Below are 18,639 nucleotides of genomic sequence, written 5' to 3'. Positions count from 1 at the left end.
ACCCCAGCTAACGCACAACGTTGCCACAACGTTTCGTGTTAGCAGGGACTGCCTGCGGCGCGCTGGTGTGTCCCGGACTTTAGAGTAGAGAGACAGTTCAACTGCAAGTATGAGCGGCAGAAACGGATATTGCCTTCCCTTTAAGTAGAGCGTCAGGGACAGCCTCCCTGGCTTACGGCCATACTAGCCTGAATACGCCCGATCTCGTCCGATCTCGGAAGTCAAGCAGGCTTGGGCCTGGTCAGTACTTGGATGGGAGACCGCCTTGGAATACCAGGTGCTGTAAGCTTTTGCATCTTTTACACACCAGAGGGCGACAAATCACGAGTTTTAACTTTGGATACACGCAATTTCATCAATATTTCAGATTTTACTTCCCCAAATACACAGGCATACAATAGATCTTGTTCTCCAACGTAAACGGTCCCTAGTAACTAGGGTACATTCGTAAATAAATTGAGCATCATGGCTAGAAGTGACTAAATGTTGCCTAATCTTTCTCATCGAGAAATGACACAATTACAGCAACACAAAAAGGAACTCCACCGGACAAAGTTCAGTGCTCACAAGGAGCCTCATTCAACACACACGGTTCCATTCCCATTCATGCAAAGCACGAAAGTGTAAAACTTGGGAACATACTTGAGAGCAAAGATCACATTCAATCTCATTCAAGGCACGGATGTGAATGCAACGGGATGAAATTACTGAAATGATGCCTGCCCTCGAACTGTGATGATGGACTACCCGACTCGCCAATAATATTGGGTTCTGGTGTATTGAAATACAGGAGCTGCTGGATTTGTGTGTTTTCTTACCCCCTCACCATAGTTTGTCAAATGTTTAAACAACTGAACTTATATTCAAGGTTTGTTTCTCTTCATATGTTTTACTGGTTTACATTTGTCTCAGCAACCTCAGCAAGAATGATTCTTCTGCTTTCAAAACAAAATGACAACAGGATGAATGCACACACTTGAAAATACAATACATGCAATGTTATGCATCATAGTGATGCAACCTCCTTTCAGTTTCATACTGCATGTCAATTGAAATCCTTACTGAAATGCACACCTTCTCAAGATTGCGCTTGACTGGCGTGTCAGGCACTCAATTACAGCTGTATTATCAAGACAATGTGTTCGTTTTGTAATATATAGTTCCGGTCTGGTGTGGCACCCCAGCTAACGCACAACGTTGCCACAACGTTTCGTGTTAGCAGGGACTGTCTGCGGCGCGCTGGTGTGTCCCGGACTTTAGAGTAGAGAGACAGTTCAACTGCAAGTATGAGCGGCAGAAACGGATATTGCCTTCCCTTTAAGTAGAGCGTCAGGGACAGCCTCCCTGGCTTACGGCCATACTAGCCTGAATACGCCCGATCTCGTCCGATCTCGGAAGCTAAGCAGGCTCGGGCCTGGTCAGTACTTGGATGGGAGACCGCCTGGGAATACCAGGTGCTGTAAGCTTTTGCATGTTTTACACACCAGAGGGCGACAAATCACGAGTTTTAACTTTGGATACACGCAATTTCATCATTATTTCACATTTGACTTCCCCAAATACACAGGCATACAATAGATCTTGTTCTCCAACGTAAACGGTCCCTAGTAACTAGGGTACATTCGTAAATAAATTGAGCATCATGGCTAGAAGTGACTAAATGTTGCCTAATCTTTCTCATCGAGAAATGACACAATTACAGCAACACAAAAAGGAACTCCACCGGACAAAGTTCAGTGCTCACAAGGAGCCTCATTCAACACACACGGTTCCATTCCCATTCATGCAAAGCACGAAAGTGTAAAACTTGGGAACATACTTGAGAGCAAAGATCACATTCAATCTCATTCAAGGCACGGATGTGAATGCAACGGGATGAAATTACTGAAATGATGCCTGCCCTCGAACTGTGATGATGGACTACCCGACTCGCCAATAATATTGGGTTCTGGTGTATTGAAATACAGGAGCTGCTGGATTTGTGTGTTTTCTTACCCCCTCACCATAGTTTGTCAAATGTTTAAACAACTGAACTTATATTCAAGGTTTGTTTCTCTTCATATGTTTTACTGGTTTACATTTGTCTCAGCAACCTCAGCAAGAATGATTCTTCTGCTTTCAAAACAAAATGACAACAGGATGAATGCACACACTTGAAAATACAATACATGCAATGTTATGCATCATAGTGATGCAACCTCCTTTCAGTTTCATACTGCATGTCAATTGAAATCCTTACTGAAATGCACACCTTCTCAAGATTGCGCTTGACTGGCGTGTCAGGCACTCAATTACAGCTGTATTATCAAGACAATGTGTTCGTTTTGTAATATATAGTTCCGGTCTGGTGTGGCACCCCAGCTAACGCACAACGTTGCCACAACGTTTCGTGTTAGCAGGGACTGTCTGCGGCGCGCTGGTGTGTCCCGGGCTTTAGAGTAGAGAGACAGTTCATTTGCAAGTATGAGCGGCAGAAACGGATATTGCCTTCCCTTTAAGTAGAGCGTCAGGGACAGCCTCCCTGGCTTACGGCCATACTAGCCTGAATACGCCCGATCTCGTCCGATCTCGGAAGCTAAGCAGGCTCGGGCCTGGTCAGTACTTGGATGGGAGACCGCCTGGGAATACCAGGTGCTGTAAGCTTTTGCATCTTTTACACACCAGAGGGCGACAAATCACGAGTTTTAACTTTGGATACACGCAATTTCATCATTATTTCAGATTTGACTTCCCCAAATACACAGGCATACAATAGATCTTGTTCTCCAACGTAAACGGTCCCTAGTAACTAGGGTACATTCGTAAATAAATTGAGCATCATGGCTAGAAGTGACTAAATGTTGCCTAATCTTTCTCATCGAGAAATGACACAATTACAGCAACACAAAAAGGAACTCCACCGGACAAAGTTCAGTGCTCACAAGGAGCCTCATTCAACACACACGGTTCCATTCCCATTCATGCAAAGCACGAAAGTGTAAAACTTGGGAACATACTTGAGAACAAAGATCACATTCAATCTCATTCAAGGCACGGATGTGAATGCAACGGGATGAAATTACTGAAATGATGCCTGCCCTCGAACTGTGATGATGGACTACCCGACTCGCCAATAATATTGGGTTCTGGTGTATTGAAATACAGGAGCTGCTGGATTTGTGTGTTTTCTTACCCCCTCACCATAGTTTGTCAAATGTTTAAACAACTGAACTTATATTCAAGGTTTGTTTCTCTTCATATGTTTTACTGGTTTACATTTGTCTCAGCAACCTGTTGAATGATTCTTCTGCTTTCAAAACAAAATGACAACAGGATGAATGCACACACTTGAAAATACAATACATGCAATGTTATGCATCATAGTGATGCAACCTCCTTTCAGTTTCATACTGCATGTCAATTGAAATCCTTACTGAAATGCACACCTTCACAAGATTGCGCTTGACTGGCATGTCAGGCACTCAATTACAGCTGTATTATCAAGACAATGTGTTCGTTTTGTAAAATATAGTTCCGGTCTGGTGTGGCACCCCAGCTAACGCACAACGTTGCCACAATGTTGCCACAACGTGGCGTGTTAGCAGGGACTGTCTGCGGCGTGCTGGTGTGTCCCGGGCTTTAGAGTAGAGAGACAGTTCAACTGTAAGTATGAACGGCAGAAACGGATATTGCCTTCCCTTTAAGTAGAGCGTCAGGGACAGCCTCCCTGGCTTACGGCCATACTATCCTGAATACGCCCGATCTCGTCAGATCTCGGAAGCTAAGCAGGCTCGTGCCTGGTCAGTACTTGGATGGGAGACCGCCTGGGAATACCAGGTGCTGTAAGCTTTTGCATCTTTTACACTCCAGAGGGCGACAAATCACGAGTTTTAACTTTGGATACACGCAATTTCATCATTATTTCAGATTTGACTTCCCCAAATACACAGGCATACAATAGATCTTGTTCTCCAACGTAAACGGTCCCTAGTAACTAGGGTACATTCGTAAATAAATTGAGCATCATGGCTAGAAGTGACTAAATGTTGCCTAATCTTTCTCATCGAGAAATGACACAATTACAGCAACACAAAAAGGAACTCCACCGGACAAAGTTCAGTGCTCACAAGGAGCCTCATTCAACACACACGGTTCCATTCCCATTCATGCAAAGCACGAAAGTGTAAAACTTGGGAACATACTTGAGAGCAAAGATCACATTCAATCTCATTCAAGGCACGGATGTGAATGCAACGGGATGAAATTACTGAAATGATGCCTGCCCTCGAACTGTGATGATGGACTACCCGACTCGCCAATAATATTGGGTTCTGGTGTATTGAAATACAGGAGCTGCTGGATTTGTGTGTTTTCTTACCCCCTCACCATAGTTTGTCAAATGTTTAAACAACTGAACTTATATTCAAGGTTTGTTTCTCTTCATATGTTTTACTGGTTTACATTTGTCTCAGCAACCTGTTGAATGATTCTTCTGCTTTCAAAACAAAATGACAACAGGATGAATGCACACACTTGAAAATACAATACATGCAATGTTATGCATCATAGTGATGCAACCTCCTTTCAGTTTCATACTGCATGTCAATTGAAATCCTTACTGAAATGCACACCTTCTCAAGATTGCGCTTGACTGGCGTGTCAGGCACTCAATTACAGCTGTTTTATCAAGAGAATGTGTTCGTTTTGTAATATATAGTTCCGGTCTGGTGTGGCACCCCAGCTAACGCACAACGTTGCCACAATGTTGCCACAACGTGGCGTGTTAGCAGGGACTGTCTGCGGCGCGCTGGTGTGTCCCGGGCTTTAGAGTAGAGAGACAGTTCAACTGTAAGTATGAACAGCAGAAACGGATATTGCCTTCCCTTTAAGTAGAGCGTCAGGGACAGCCTTCCTGGCTTACGGCCATACTAGCCTGAATACGCCCGATCTCGTCCGATCTCGGAAGCCAAGCAGGCTCGGGCCTGGTCAGTACTTGGATGGGAGACCGCCTGGGAATACCAGGTGCTGTAAGCTTTTGCATCTTTTACACACCAGAGGGCGACAAATCACGAGTTTTAACTTTGGATACACGCAATTTCATCATTATTTCAGATTTGACTTCCCCAAATACACAGGCATACAATAGATCTTGTTCTCCAACGTAAACGGTCCCTAGTAACTAGGGTACATTCGTAAATAAATTGAGCATCATGGCTAGAAGTGACTAAATGTTGCCTAATCTTTCTCATCGAGAAATGACACAATTACAGCAACACAAAAAGGAACTCCACCGGACAAAGTTCAGTGCTCACAAGGAGCCTCATTCAACACACACGGTTCCATTCCCATTCATGCAAAGCACGAAAGTGTAAAACCTGGGAACATACTTGAGAGCAAAGATCACATTCAATCTCATTCAAGGCACGGATGTGAATGCAACGGGATGAAATTACTGAAATGATGCCTGCCCTCGAACTGTGATGATGGACTACCCGACTCGCCAATAATATTGGGTTCTGGTGTATTGAAATACAGGAGCTGCTGGATTTGTGTGTTTTCTTACCCCCTCACCATAGTTTGTCAAATGTTTAAACAACTGAACTTATATTCAAGGTTTGTTTCTCTTCATATGTTTTACTGGTTTACATTTGTCTCAGCAACCTCAGCAAAAATGATTCTTCTGCTTTCAAAACAAAATGACAACAGGATGAATGCACACACTTGAAAATACAATACATGCAATGTTATGCATCATAGTGATGCAACCTCCTTTCAGTTTCATACTGCATGTCAATTGAAATCCTTACTGAAATGCACACCTTCTCAAGATTGCGCTTGACTGGCGTGTCAGGCACTCAATTACAGCTGTTTTATCAAGACAATGTGTTCGTTTTGTAATATATAGTTCCGGTCTGGTGTGGCACCCCAGCTAACGCACAACGTTGCCACAACGTTTCGTGTTAGCAGGGACTGTCTGCGGCGTGCTGGTGTGTCCCGGACTTTAGAGTAGAGAGACAGTTCAACTGCAAGTATGAGCGGCAGAAACGGATATTGCCTTCCCTTTAAGAAGAGCGTCAGGGACAGCCTCCCTGGCTTACGGCCATACTAGCCTGAATACGCCCGATCTCGTCTGATCTCGGAAGCTAAGCAGGCTCGGGCCTGGTCAGTACTTGGATGGGAGACCACCTGGGAATACCAGGTGCTGTAAGCTTTTGCATCTTTTACACACCAGAGGGCGACAAATCACGAGTTTTAACTTTGGATACACGCAATTTCATCATTATTTCAGATTTGACTTCCCCAAATACACAGGCATACAATAGATCTTGTTCTCCAACGTAAACGGTCCCTAGTAACTAGGGTACATTCGTAAATAAATTGAGCATCATGGCTAGAAGTGACTAAATGTTGCCTAATCTTTCTCATCGAGAAATGACACAATTACAGCAACACAAAAAGGAACTCCACCGGACAAAGTTCAGTGCTCACAAGGAGCCTCATTCAACACACACGGTTCCATTCCCATTCATGCAAAGCACGAAAGTGTAAAACTTGGGAACATACTTGAGAGCAAAGATCACATTCAATCTCATTCAAGGCACGGATGTGAATGCAACGGGATGAAATTACTGAAATGATGCCTGCCCTCGAACTGTGATGATGGACTACCCGACTCGCCAATAATATTGGGTTCTGGTGTATTGAAATACAGGAGCTGCTGGATTTGTGTGTTTTCTTACCCCCTCACCATAGTTTGTCAAATGTTTAAACAACTGAACTTATATTCAAGGTTTATTTCTCTTCATATGTTTTACTGGTTTACATTTGTCTCAGCAACCTGTTGAATGATTCTTCTGCTTTCAAAACAAAATGACAACAGGATGAATGCACACACTTGAAAATACAATACATGCAATGTTATGCATCATAGTGATGCAACCTCCTTTCAGTTTCATACTGCATGTCAATTGAAATCCTTACTGAAATGCATACCTTCTCAAGATTGCGCTTGACTGGCGTGTCAGGCACTCAATTACAGCTGTTTTATCAAGACAATGTGTTCGTTTTGTAAAATATAGTTCCGGTCTGGTGTGGCACCCCAGCTAACGCACAACGTTGCCACAACGTTTCGTGTTAGCAGGGACTGTCTGCAGCGTGCTGGTGTGTCCCGGACTTTAGAGTAGAGAGACAGTTCAACTGCAAGTATGAGTGGCAGAAACGGATATTGCCTTCCCTTTAAGTAGAGGGTCAGGGACAGCCTCCCTGGCTTACGGCCATACTAGTCTGAATACGCCCGATCTCGTCCGATCTCGGAAGCTAAGCAGGCTCGGGCCTGGTCAGTACTTGGATGGGAGACCACCTGGGAATACCAGGTGCTGTAAGCTTTTGCATCTTTTACACACCAGAGGGCGACAAATCACGAGTTTTAACTTTGGATACACGCAATTTCATCATTATTTCAGATTTGACTTCCCCAAATACACAGGCATACAATTGATCTTGTTCTCCAACGTAAACGGTCCCTAGTAACTAGGGTACATTCGTAAATAAATTGAGCATCATGGCTAGAAGTGACTAAATGTTGCCTAATCTTTCTCATCGAGAAATGACACAATTACAGCAACACAAAAAGGAACTCCACCGGACAAAGTTCAGTGCTCACAAGGAGCCTCATTCAACACACACGGTTCCATTCCCATTCATGCAAAGCACGAAAGTGTAAAACTTGGGAACATACTTGAGAGCAAAGATCACATTCAATCTCATTCAAGGCACGGATGTCAATGCAACGGGATGAAATTACTGAAATGATGCCTGCCCTCGAACTGTGATGATGGACTACCCGACTCGCCAATAATATTGGGTTCTGGTGTATTGAAATACAGGAGCTGCTGGATTTGTGTGTTTTCTTACCCCCTCACCATAGTTTGTCAAATGTTTAAACAACTGAACTTATATTCAAGGTTTATTTCTCTTCATATGTTTTACTGGTTTACATTTGTCTCAGCAACCTGTTGAATGATTCTTCTGCTTTCAAAACAAAATGACAACAGGATGAATGCACACACTTGAAAATACAATACATGCAATGTTATGCATCATAGTGATGCAACCTCCTTTCAGTTTCATACTGCATGTCAATTGAAATCCTTACTGAAATGCATACCTTCTCAAGATTGCGCTTGACTGGCGTGTCAGGCACTCAATTACAGCTGTTTTATCAAGACAATGTGTTCGTTTTGTAATATATAGTTCCGGTCTGGTGTGGCACCCCAGCTAACGCACAACGTTGCCACAATGTTGCCACAACGTGGCGTGTTAGCAGGGACTGGCTGCGGCGCGCTGGTGTGTCCCGGGCTTTAGAGTAGAGAGACAGTTCAACTGCAAGTATGAGCGGCAGAAACGGATATTGCCTTCCCTTTAAGTAGAGCGTCAGGGACAGCCTTCCTGGCTTACGGCCATACTAGCCTGAATACGCCCGATCTCGTCCGATCTCGGAAGCCAAGCAGGCTCGGGCCTGGTCAGTACTTGGATGGGAGACCGCCTGGGAATACCAGGTGCTGTAAACTTTTGCATCTTTTACACACCAGAGGGCGACAAATCACGAGTTTTAACTTTGGATACACGCAATTTCATCATTATTTCAGATTTGACTTCCCCAAATACACAGGCATACAATAGATCTTGTTCTCCAACGTAAACGGTCCCTAGTAACTAGGGTACATTCGTAAATAAATTGAGCATCATGGCTAGAAGTGACTAAATGTTGCCTAATCTTTCTCATCGAGAAATGACACAATTACAGCAACACAAAAAGGAACTCCACCGGACAAAGTTCAGTGCTCACAAGGAGCCTCATTCAACACACACGGTTCCATTCCCATTCATGCAAAGCACGAAAGTGTAAAACCTGGGAACATACTTGAGAGCAAAGATCACATTCAATCTCATTCAAGGCACGGATGTGAATGCAACGGGATGAAATTACTGAAATGATGCCTGCCCTCGAACTGTGATGATGGACTACCCGACTCGCCAATAATATTGGGTTCTGGTGTATTGAAATACAGGAGCTGCTGGATTTGTGTGTTTTCTAACCCCCTCACCATAGTTTGTCAAATGTTTAAACAACTGAACTTATATTCAAGGTTTGTTTCTCTTCATATGTTTTACTGGTTTACATTTGTCTCAGCAACCTGTTGAATGATTCTTCTGCTTTCAAAACAAAATGACAACAGGATGAATGCACACACTTGAAAATACAATACATGCAATGTTATGCATCATAGTGATGCAACCTCCTTTCAGTTTCATACTGCATGTCAATTGAAATCCTTACTGAAATGCACACCTTCTCAAGATTGCGCTTGACTGGCGTGTCAGGCACTCAATTACAGCTGTTTTATCAAGAGAATGTGTTCGTTTTGTAATATATAGTTCCGGTCTGGTGTGGCACCCCAGCTAACGCACAACGTTGCCACAATGTTGCCACAACGTGGCGTGTTAGCAGGGACTGTCTGCGGCGCGCTGGTGTGTCCCGGGCTTTAGAGTAGAGAGACAGTTCAACTGTAAGTATGAACAGCAGAAACGGATATTGCCTTCCCTTTAAGTAGAGCGTCAGGGACAGCCTTCCTGGCTTACGGCCATACTAGCCTGAATACGCCCGATCTCGTCCGATCTCGGAAGCCAAGCAGGCTCGGGCCTGGTCAGTACTTGGATGGGAGACCGCCTGGGAATACCAGGTGCTGTAAGCTTTTGCATCTTTTACACACCAGAGGGCGACAAATCACGAGTTTTAACTTTGGATACACGCAATTTCATCATTATTTCAGATTTGACTTCCCCAAATACACAGGCATACAATAGATCTTGTTCTCCAACGTAAACGGTCCCTAGTAACTAGGGTACATTCGTAAATAAATTGAGCATCATGGCTAGAAGTGACTAAATGTTGCCTAATCTTTCTCATCGAGAAATGACACAATTACAGCAACACAAAAAGGAACTCCACCGGACAAAGTTCAGTGCTCACAAGGAGCCTCATTCAACACACACGGTTCCATTCCCATTCATGCAAAGCACGAAAGTGTAAAACCTGGGAACATACTTGAGAGCAAAGATCACATTCAATCTCATTCAAGGCACGGATGTGAATGCAACGGGATGAAATTACTGAAATGATGCCTGCCCTCGAACTGTGATGATGGACTACCCGACTCGCCAATAATATTGGGTTCTGGTGTATTGAAATACAGGAGCTGCTGGATTTGTGTGTTTTCTTACCCCCTCACCATAGTTTGTCAAATGTTTAAACAACTGAACTTATATTCAAGGTTTGTTTCTCTTCATATGTTTTACTGGTTTACATTTGTCTCAGCAACCTCAGCAAAAATGATTCTTCTGCTTTCAAAACAAAATGACAACAGGATGAATGCACACACTTGAAAATACAATACATGCAATGTTATGCATCATAGTGATGCAACCTCCTTTCAGTTTCATACTGCATGTCAATTGAAATCCTTACTGAAATGCACACCTTCTCAAGATTGCGCTTGACTGGCGTGTCAGGCACTCAATTACAGCTGTTTTATCAAGACAATGTGTTCGTTTTGTAATATATAGTTCCGGTCTGGTGTGGCACCCCAGCTAACGCACAACGTTGCCACAATGTTGCCACAACGTGGCGTGTTAGCAGGGACTGGCTGCGGCGCGCTGGTGTGTCCCGGGCTTTAGAGTAGAGAGACAGTTCAACTGTAAGTATGAACGGCAGAAACGGATATTGCCTTCCCTTTAAGTAGAGCGTCAGGGACAGCCTCCCTGGCTTACGGCCATACTAGCCTGAATACGCCCGATCTCATCCGATCTCGGAAGCCAAGCGGGCTCGGGCCTGGTCAGTACTTGGATGGGAGACCGCCTGGGAATACCAGGTGCTGTAAGCTTTTGCACCTTTTACACACCAGAGGGCGACAAATCACGAGTTTTAACTTTGGATACACACAATTTCATCATTATTTCAGATTTTACTTCCCCAAATACACAGGCATACAATAGATCTTGTTCTCCAACGTAAACGGTCCCTAGTAACTAGGGTACATTCGTAAATAAATTGAGCATCATGGCTAGAAGTGACTAAATGTTGCCTAATCTTTCTCATCGAGAAATGACACAATTACAGCAACACAAAAAGGAACTCCACCGGACAAAGTTCAGTGCTCACAAGGAGCCTCATTCAACACACACGGTTCCATTCCCATTCATGCAAAGCACGAAAGTGTAAAACTTGGGAACATACTTGAGAGCAAAGATCACATTCAATCTCATTCAAGGCACGGATGTGAATGCAACGGGATGAAATTACTGAAATGATGCCTGCCCTCGAACTGTGATGATGGACTACCCGACTCGCCAATAATATTGGGTTCTGGTGTATTGAAATACAGGAGCTGCTGGATTTGTGTGTTTTCTTACCCCCTCACCATAGTTTGTCAAATGTTTAAACAACTGAACTTATATTCAAGGTTTGTTTCTCTTCATATGTTTTACTGGTTTACATTTGTCTCAGCAACCTGTTGAATGATTCTTCTGCTTTCAAAACAAAATGACAACAGGATGAATGCACACACTTGAAAATACAATACATGCAATGTTATGCATCATAGTGATGCAACCTCCTTTCAGCTTCATACTGCATGTCAATTGAAATCCTTACTGAAATGCACACCTTCTCAAGATTGAGCTTGACTGGCGTGTCAGGCACTCAATTACAGCTGTTTTATCAAGACAATGTGTTCGTTTTGTAAAAAATAGTTCCGGTCTGGTGTGGCACCCCAGCTAACGCACAACGTTGCCACAATGTGGCATGTAAGCAGGGACTGTCTGCGGCGCGCTGGTGTGTCCCGGGCTTTAGAGTAGAGAGACAGTTCAACTGTAAGTATGAACGGCAGAAACGGATATTGCCTTCCCTTTAACTAGAGCGTCAGGGACAGCTTACGGCCATACTAGCCTGAATACGTCCGATCTCAGAAGCTAAGCAGGCTCGGGCCTGGTCAGTACTTGGATGGGAGACCACCTGGGAATACCAGGTGCTGTAAGCTTTTGCATCTTTTACACACCAGAGGGCGACAAATCACGAGTTTTAACTTTGGATACACGCAATTTCATTATTATTTCAGATTTGACTTCCCCAAATACACAGGCATCCAATAGATCTTGTTCTCCAACGTAAACGGTCCGTAGTAACTAGGGTACATTCGTAAATAAATTGAGCATCATGGCTAGAAGTGACTAAATGTTGCCTAATCTTTCTCATCGAGAAATGACACAATTACAGCAACACAAAAAGGAACTCCACCGGACAAAGTTCAGTGCTCACAAGGAGCCTCATTCAACACACACGGTTCCATTCCCATTCATGCAAAGCACGAAAGTGTAAAACTTGGGAACATACTTGAGAGCAAAGATCACATTCAATCTCATTCAAGGCACGGATGTGAATGCAACGGGATGAAATTACTGAAATGATGCCTGCCCTCGAACTGTGATGATGGACTACCCGACTCGCCAATAATATTGGGTTCTGGTGTATTGAAATACAGGAGCTGCTGGATTTGTGTGTTTTCTTACCCCCTCACCATAGTTTGTCAAATGTTTAAACAACTGAACTTATATTCAAGGTTTGTTTCTCTTCATATGTTTTACTGGTTTACATTTGTCTCAGCAACCTGTTGAATGATTCTTCTGCTTTCAAAACAAAATGACAACAGGATGAATGCACACACTTGAAAATACAATACATGCAATGTTATGCATCATAGTGATGCAACCTCCTTTCAGTTTCATACTGCATGTCAATTGAAATCCTTACTGAAATGCACACCTTCTCAAGATTGCGCTTGACTGGCGTGTCAGGCACTCAATTACAGCTGTATTATCAAGACAATGTGTTCGTTTTGTAAAATATAGTTCCGGTCTGGTGTGGCACCCCAGCTAACGCACAATGTTGCCACAACGTTTCGTGTTAGCAGGGACTGTCTGCGGCGCGCTGGTGTGTCCCGGACTTTAGAGTAGAGAGACAGTTCAACTGCAAGTATGAGCGGCAGAAACGGATATTGCCTTCCCTTTAAGTAGAGCGTCAGGGACAGCTTACGGCCATACTAGCCTGAATACGTCCGATCTCAGAAGCTAAGCAGGCTCGGGCCTGGTCAGTACTTGGATGGGAGACCGCCTGGGAATACCAGGTGCTGTAAGCTTTTGCATCTTTTACACACCAGAGGGCGACAAATCACGAGTTTTAACTTTGGATACACGCAATTTCATCATTATTTCAGATTTGACTTCCCCAAATACACAGGCATACAATAGATCTTGTTCTCCAACGTAAACGGTCCCTATTAACTAGTGTACATTTGTAAATAAATTGAGCATCATGGCTAGAAGTGACTAAATGTTGCCTAATCTTTCTCATCGAGAAATGACACAATTACAGCAACACAAAAAGGAACTCCACCGGACAAAGTTCAGTGCTCATAAGGAGCCTCATTCAACACACACGGTTCCATTCCCATTCATACAAAGCACGAAAGTGTAAAACTTGGGAACATACTTGAGAGCAAAGATCACATTCAATCTCATTCAAGGCACGGATGTGAATGCAACGGGATGAAATTACTGAAATGATGCCTGCCCTCGAACTGTGATGATGGACTACCCGACTCGCCAATAATATTGGGTTCTGGTGTATTGAAATACAGGAGCTGCTGGATTTGTGTGTTTTCTTACCCCCTCACCATAGTTTGTCAAATGTTTAAACAACTGAACTTATATTCAAGGTTTGTTTCTCTTCATATGTTTTACTGGTTTACATTTGTCTCAGCAACCTGTTGAATGATTCTTCTGCTTTCAAAACAAAATGACAACAGGATGAATGCACACACTTGAAAATACAATACATGCAATGTTATGCATCATAGTGATGCAACCTCCTTTCAGTTTCATACTGCATGTCAATTGAAATCCTTACTGAAATGCACAACTTCTCAAGATTGCGCTTGACTGGCGTGTCAGGCACTCAATTACAGCTGTATTATCAAGACAATGTGTTCGTTTTGTAAAATATAGTTCCGGTCTGGTGTGGCACCCCAGCTAACGCACAACGTTGCCACAACGTTTCGTGTTAGCAGGGACTGTCTGCGGCGCGCTGGTGTGTCCCGGACTTTAGAGTAGAGAGACAGTTCAACTGCAAGTATGAGCGGCAGAAACGGATATTGCCTTCCCTTTAAGTAGAGCGTAAGGGACAGCCTACCTGGCTTACGGCCATACTAGCCTGAATACGCCCGATCTCGTCCGATCTCGGAAGCTAAGCAGGCTCGGGCCTGGTCAGTACTTGGATGGGAGACCGCCTGGGAATACCAGGTGCTGTAAGCTTTTGCATCTTTTACACACCAGAGGGCGACAAATCACGAGTCTTAACTTTGGATACACGCAATTTCATCATTATTTCAGATTTGACTTCCCCAAATACACAGGCATACAATAGATCTTGTTCTCCAACGTAAACGGTCCCTATTAACTAGTGTACATTTGTAAATAAATTGAGCATCATGGCTAGAAGTGACTAAATGTTGCCTAATCTTTCTCATCGAGAAATGACACAATTACAGCAACACAAAAAGGAACTCCACCGGACAAAGTTCAGTGCTCACAAGGAGCCTCATTCAACACACACGGTTCCATTCCCATTCATACAAAGCACGAAAGTGTAAAACTTGGGAACATACTTGAGAGCAAAGATCACATTCAATCTCATTCAAGGCACGGATGTGAATGCAACGGGATGAAATTACTGAAATGATGCCTGCCCTCGAACTGTGATGATGGACTACCCGACTCGCCAATAATATTGGGTTCTGGTGTATTGAAATACAGGAGCTGCTGGATTTGTGTGTTTTCTTACCCCCTCACCATAGTTTGTCAAATGTTTAAACAACTGAACTTATATTCAAGGTTTGTTTCTCTTCATATGTTTTACTGGTTTACATTTGTCTCAGCAACCTGTTGAATGATTCTTCTGCTTTCAAAACAAAATGACAACAGGATGAATGCACACACTTGAAAATACAATACATGCAATGTTATGCATCATAGTGATGCAACCTCCTTTCAGTTTCATACAGCATGTCAATTAAAATCCTTACTGAAATGCACACCTTCTCAAGATTGCGCTTGACTGGCGTGTCAGGCACTCAATTACAGCTGTTTTATCAAGACAATGTGTTCGTTTTGTAATATATAGTTCCGGTCTGGTGTGGCACCCCAGCTAACGCACAACGTTGCCACAATGTTGCCACAACGTGGCGTGTTAGCAGGGACTGTCTGCGGCGCGCTGGTGTGTCCCGGGCTTTAGAGTAGAGAGACAGTTCAACTGTAAGTATGAACGGCAGAAACGGATATTGCCTTCCCTATAAGTAGAGCGTCAGGGACAGCCTCCCTGGCTTACGGCCATACTAGCCTGAATACGCCCGATCTCGTCCGATCTCGGAAGCTAAGCAGGCTCGGGCCTGGTCAGTACTTGGATGGGAGACCGCCTGGGAATACCAGGTGCTGTAAGCTTTTGCATCTTTTACACACCAGAGGGCGACAAATCACGAGTTTTAACTTTGGATACACGCAATTTCATCATTATTTCAGATTTGACTTCCCCAAATACACAGGCATACAATAGATCTTGTTCTCCAACGTAAACGGTCCCTAGTAACTAGGGTACATTCGTAAATAAATTGAGCATCATGGCTAGAAGTGACTAAATGTTGCCTAATCTTTCTCATCGAGAAATGACACAATTACAGCAACACAAAAAGGAACTCCACCGGACAAAGTTCAGTGCTCACAAGGAGCCTCATTCAACACACACGGTTCCATTCCCATTCATGCAAAGCACGAAAGTGTAAAACTTGGGAACATACTTGAGAGCAAAGATCACATTCAATCTCATTCAAGGCACGGATGTGAATGCAACGGGATGAAATTACTGAAATGATGCCTGCCCTCGAACTGTGATGATGGACTACCCGACTCGCCAATAATATTGTGTTCCGGTGTATTGAAATACAGGAGCTGCTGGATTTGTGTGTTTTCTTACCCCCTCACCATAGTTTGTCAAATGTTTAAACAACTGAACTTATATTCAAGGTTTGTTTCTCTTCATATGTTTTACTGGTTTACATTTGTCTCAGCAACCTCAGCAAAAATGATTCTTCTGCTTTCAAAACAAAATGACAACAGGATGAATGCACACACTTGAAAATACAATACATGCAATGTTATGCATCATAGTGATGCAACCTCCTTTCAGTTTCATACTGCATGTCAATTGAAATCCTTATTGAAATGCACACCTTCTCAAGATTGCGCTTGACTGGCGTGTCAGGCACTCAATTACAGCTGTATTATCAAGACAATGTGTTCGTTTTGTAAAATATAGTTCCGGTCTGGTGTGGCACCCCAGCTAACGCACAACGTTGCCACAACGTTTCGTGTTAGCAGGGACTGTCTGCGGCGCGCTGGTGTGTCCCGGACTTTAGAGTAGAGAGACAGTTCAACTGCAAGTATGAGCGGCAGAAACGGATATTGCCTTCCTTTTAAGTAGAGCGTCAGGGACAGCCTCCCTGGCTTACGGCCATACTAGCCTGAAAACGCCCGATCTCGTCCGATCTCGGAAGCTAAGCAGGCTCGGGCCTGGTCAGTACTTGGATGGGAGACTGCCTGGGAATACCAGGTGCTGTAAGCTTTTGCATCTTTTACACACCAGAGGGCGACAAATCACGAGTTTTAACTTTGGATACACGCAATTTCATCATTATTTCAGATTTGACTTCCCCAAATACACAGGCATACAATAGATCTTGTTCTCCAACGTAAACGGTCCCTAGTAACTAGGGTACATTCGTAAATAAATTGAGCATCATGGCTAGAAGTGACTAAATGTTGCCTAATCTTTCTCATCGAGAAATGACACAATTACAGCAACACAAAAAGGAACTCCACCGGACAAAGTTCAGTGCTCACAAGGAGCCTCATTCAACACACACGGTTCCATTCCCATTCATGCAAAGCACGAAAGTGTAAAACTTGGGAACATACTTGAGAGCAAAGATCACATTCAATCTCATTCAAGGCACGGATGTGAATGCAACGGGATGAAATTACTGAAATGATGCCTGCCCTCGAACTGTGAAGATGGACTACCCGACTCGCCAATAATATTGGGTTCTGGTGTATTGAAATACAGGAGCTGCTGGATTTGTGTGTTTTCTTACCCCCTCACGATAGTTTGTCAAATGTTTAAACAACTGAACTTATATTCAAGGTTTGTTTCTCTTCATATGTTTTACTGGTTTACATTTGTCTCAGCAACCTGTTGAATGATTCTTCTGCTTTCAAAACAAAATGACAACAGGATGAATGCACACACTTGAAAATACAATACATGCAATGTTATGCATCATAGTGATGCAACCTCCTTTCAGTTTCATACTGCATGTCAATTGAAATCCTTACTGAAATGCACAGCATCTCAAGATTGCGCTTGACTGGCGTGTCAGGCACTCAATTACAGCTGTTTTATCAAGACAATGTGTTCGTTTTGTAATATATAGTTCCGGTCTGGTGTGGCACCCCAGCTAACGCACAACGTTGCCACAACGTTTCGTGTTAGCAGGGACTGTCTGCGGCGTGCTGGTGTGTCCCGGACTTTAGAGTAGAGAGACAGTTCAACTGCAAGTATGAGCGGCAGAAACGGATATTGCCTTCCCTTTAAGTAGAGCGTCAGGGACAGCCTCCCTGGCTTACGGCCATACTAGCCTGAATACGCCCGATCTCGTCTGATCTCGGAAGCTAAGCAGGCTCGGGCCTGGTCAGTACTTGGATGGGAGACCGCCTGGGAATACCAGGTGCTGTAAGCTTTTGCATCTTTTACACACCAGAGGGCGACAAATCACGAGTCTTAACTTTGGATACACGCAATTTCATCATTATTTCAGATTTGACTTCCCCAAATACACAGGCATACAATAGATCTTGTTCTCCAACGTAAACGGTCCCTATTAACTAGTGTACATTTGTAAATAAATTGAGCATCATGGCTAGAAGTGACTAAATGTTGCCTAATCTTTCTCATCGAGAAATGACACAATTACAGCAACACAAAAAGGAACTCCACCGGACAAAGTTCAGTGCTCACAAGGAGCCTCATTCAACACACACGGTTCCATTCCCATTCATACAAAGCACGAAAGTGTAAAACTTGGGAACATACTTGAGAGCAAAGATCACATTCAATCTCATTCAAGGCACGGATGTGAATGCAACGGGATGAAATTACTGAAATGATGCCTGCCCTCGAACTGTGATGATGGACTACCCGACTCGCCAATAATATTGGGTTCTGGTGTATTGAAATACAGGAGCTGCTGGATTTGTGTGTTTTCTTACCCCCTCACCATAGTTTGTCAAATGTTTAAACAACTGAACTTATATTCAAGGTTTGTTTCTCTTCATATGTTTTACTGGTTTACATTTGTCTCAGCAACCTGTTGAATGATTCTTCTGCTTTCAAAACAAAATGACAACAGGATGAATGCACACACTTGAAAATACAAT

At 43.5% G+C, this 18,639-nt stretch overlaps 14 non-coding genes and 2 pseudogenes across 14 annotated transcripts; all 16 read left to right on the top strand.

Moving 5' to 3' along the window:
• Positions 1-170: 170 nt before the first annotated feature.
• Positions 171-289, top strand: LOC136756343 (5S ribosomal RNA). Its single transcript, XR_010818433.1, has one exon. It is a non-coding gene; the product is annotated as a 5S ribosomal RNA (ribosomal RNA).
• Positions 290-1,347: 1,058 nt separating this feature from the next.
• LOC136757214 (5S ribosomal RNA) lies at positions 1,348-1,466 on the top strand. The gene has a single exon (XR_010819253.1). It is a non-coding gene; the product is annotated as a 5S ribosomal RNA (ribosomal RNA).
• Positions 1,467-2,524: 1,058 nt separating this feature from the next.
• Positions 2,525-2,643, top strand: LOC136757203 (5S ribosomal RNA). Its single transcript, XR_010819242.1, has one exon. It is a non-coding gene; the product is annotated as a 5S ribosomal RNA (ribosomal RNA).
• A 1,066-nt stretch (positions 2,644-3,709) lies between these two features.
• LOC136757424 (5S ribosomal RNA) lies at positions 3,710-3,828 on the top strand. The gene has a single exon (XR_010819451.1). It is a non-coding gene; the product is annotated as a 5S ribosomal RNA (ribosomal RNA).
• Positions 3,829-4,894: 1,066 nt separating this feature from the next.
• On the top strand, positions 4,895-5,013 carry LOC136756138 (5S ribosomal RNA). Its single transcript, XR_010818241.1, has one exon. It is a non-coding gene; the product is annotated as a 5S ribosomal RNA (ribosomal RNA).
• A 1,058-nt stretch (positions 5,014-6,071) lies between these two features.
• Positions 6,072-6,190, top strand: LOC136755875 (5S ribosomal RNA). Its single transcript, XR_010817985.1, has one exon. It is a non-coding gene; the product is annotated as a 5S ribosomal RNA (ribosomal RNA).
• A 1,055-nt stretch (positions 6,191-7,245) lies between these two features.
• Positions 7,246-7,364, top strand: LOC136755987 (5S ribosomal RNA). Its single transcript, XR_010818094.1, has one exon. It is a non-coding gene; the product is annotated as a 5S ribosomal RNA (ribosomal RNA).
• Positions 7,365-8,430: 1,066 nt separating this feature from the next.
• On the top strand, positions 8,431-8,549 carry LOC136756915 (5S ribosomal RNA). The gene has a single exon (XR_010818967.1). It is a non-coding gene; the product is annotated as a 5S ribosomal RNA (ribosomal RNA).
• A 1,066-nt stretch (positions 8,550-9,615) lies between these two features.
• LOC136756137 (5S ribosomal RNA) lies at positions 9,616-9,734 on the top strand. The gene has a single exon (XR_010818240.1). It is a non-coding gene; the product is annotated as a 5S ribosomal RNA (ribosomal RNA).
• A 1,069-nt stretch (positions 9,735-10,803) lies between these two features.
• LOC136756218 (5S ribosomal RNA) lies at positions 10,804-10,922 on the top strand. Its single transcript, XR_010818317.1, has one exon. It is a non-coding gene; the product is annotated as a 5S ribosomal RNA (ribosomal RNA).
• Positions 10,923-11,968: 1,046 nt separating this feature from the next.
• Positions 11,969-12,077, top strand: LOC136757729 (uncharacterized; annotated as a pseudogene).
• A 1,046-nt stretch (positions 12,078-13,123) lies between these two features.
• LOC136757735 (uncharacterized) lies at positions 13,124-13,232 on the top strand (annotated as a pseudogene).
• Positions 13,233-14,287: 1,055 nt separating this feature from the next.
• LOC136757191 (5S ribosomal RNA) lies at positions 14,288-14,406 on the top strand. Its single transcript, XR_010819231.1, has one exon. It is a non-coding gene; the product is annotated as a 5S ribosomal RNA (ribosomal RNA).
• A 1,066-nt stretch (positions 14,407-15,472) lies between these two features.
• On the top strand, positions 15,473-15,591 carry LOC136757180 (5S ribosomal RNA). The gene has a single exon (XR_010819220.1). It is a non-coding gene; the product is annotated as a 5S ribosomal RNA (ribosomal RNA).
• Positions 15,592-16,649: 1,058 nt separating this feature from the next.
• Positions 16,650-16,768, top strand: LOC136756086 (5S ribosomal RNA). The gene has a single exon (XR_010818189.1). It is a non-coding gene; the product is annotated as a 5S ribosomal RNA (ribosomal RNA).
• A 1,055-nt stretch (positions 16,769-17,823) lies between these two features.
• LOC136755916 (5S ribosomal RNA) lies at positions 17,824-17,942 on the top strand. Its single transcript, XR_010818023.1, has one exon. It is a non-coding gene; the product is annotated as a 5S ribosomal RNA (ribosomal RNA).
• Positions 17,943-18,639: the final 697 nt, after the last annotated feature.

The sequence above is a fragment of the Amia ocellicauda genome, chromosome 8, assembly GCF_036373705.1.
Source record: "Amia ocellicauda isolate fAmiCal2 chromosome 8, fAmiCal2.hap1, whole genome shotgun sequence".
Taxonomy (NCBI): Eukaryota; Metazoa; Chordata; class Actinopteri; order Amiiformes; family Amiidae; genus Amia; species Amia ocellicauda.
The sequence above is the reverse complement of the archived record's forward strand: the minus strand, read 5'-3'. Positions and strand labels throughout refer to the sequence as shown.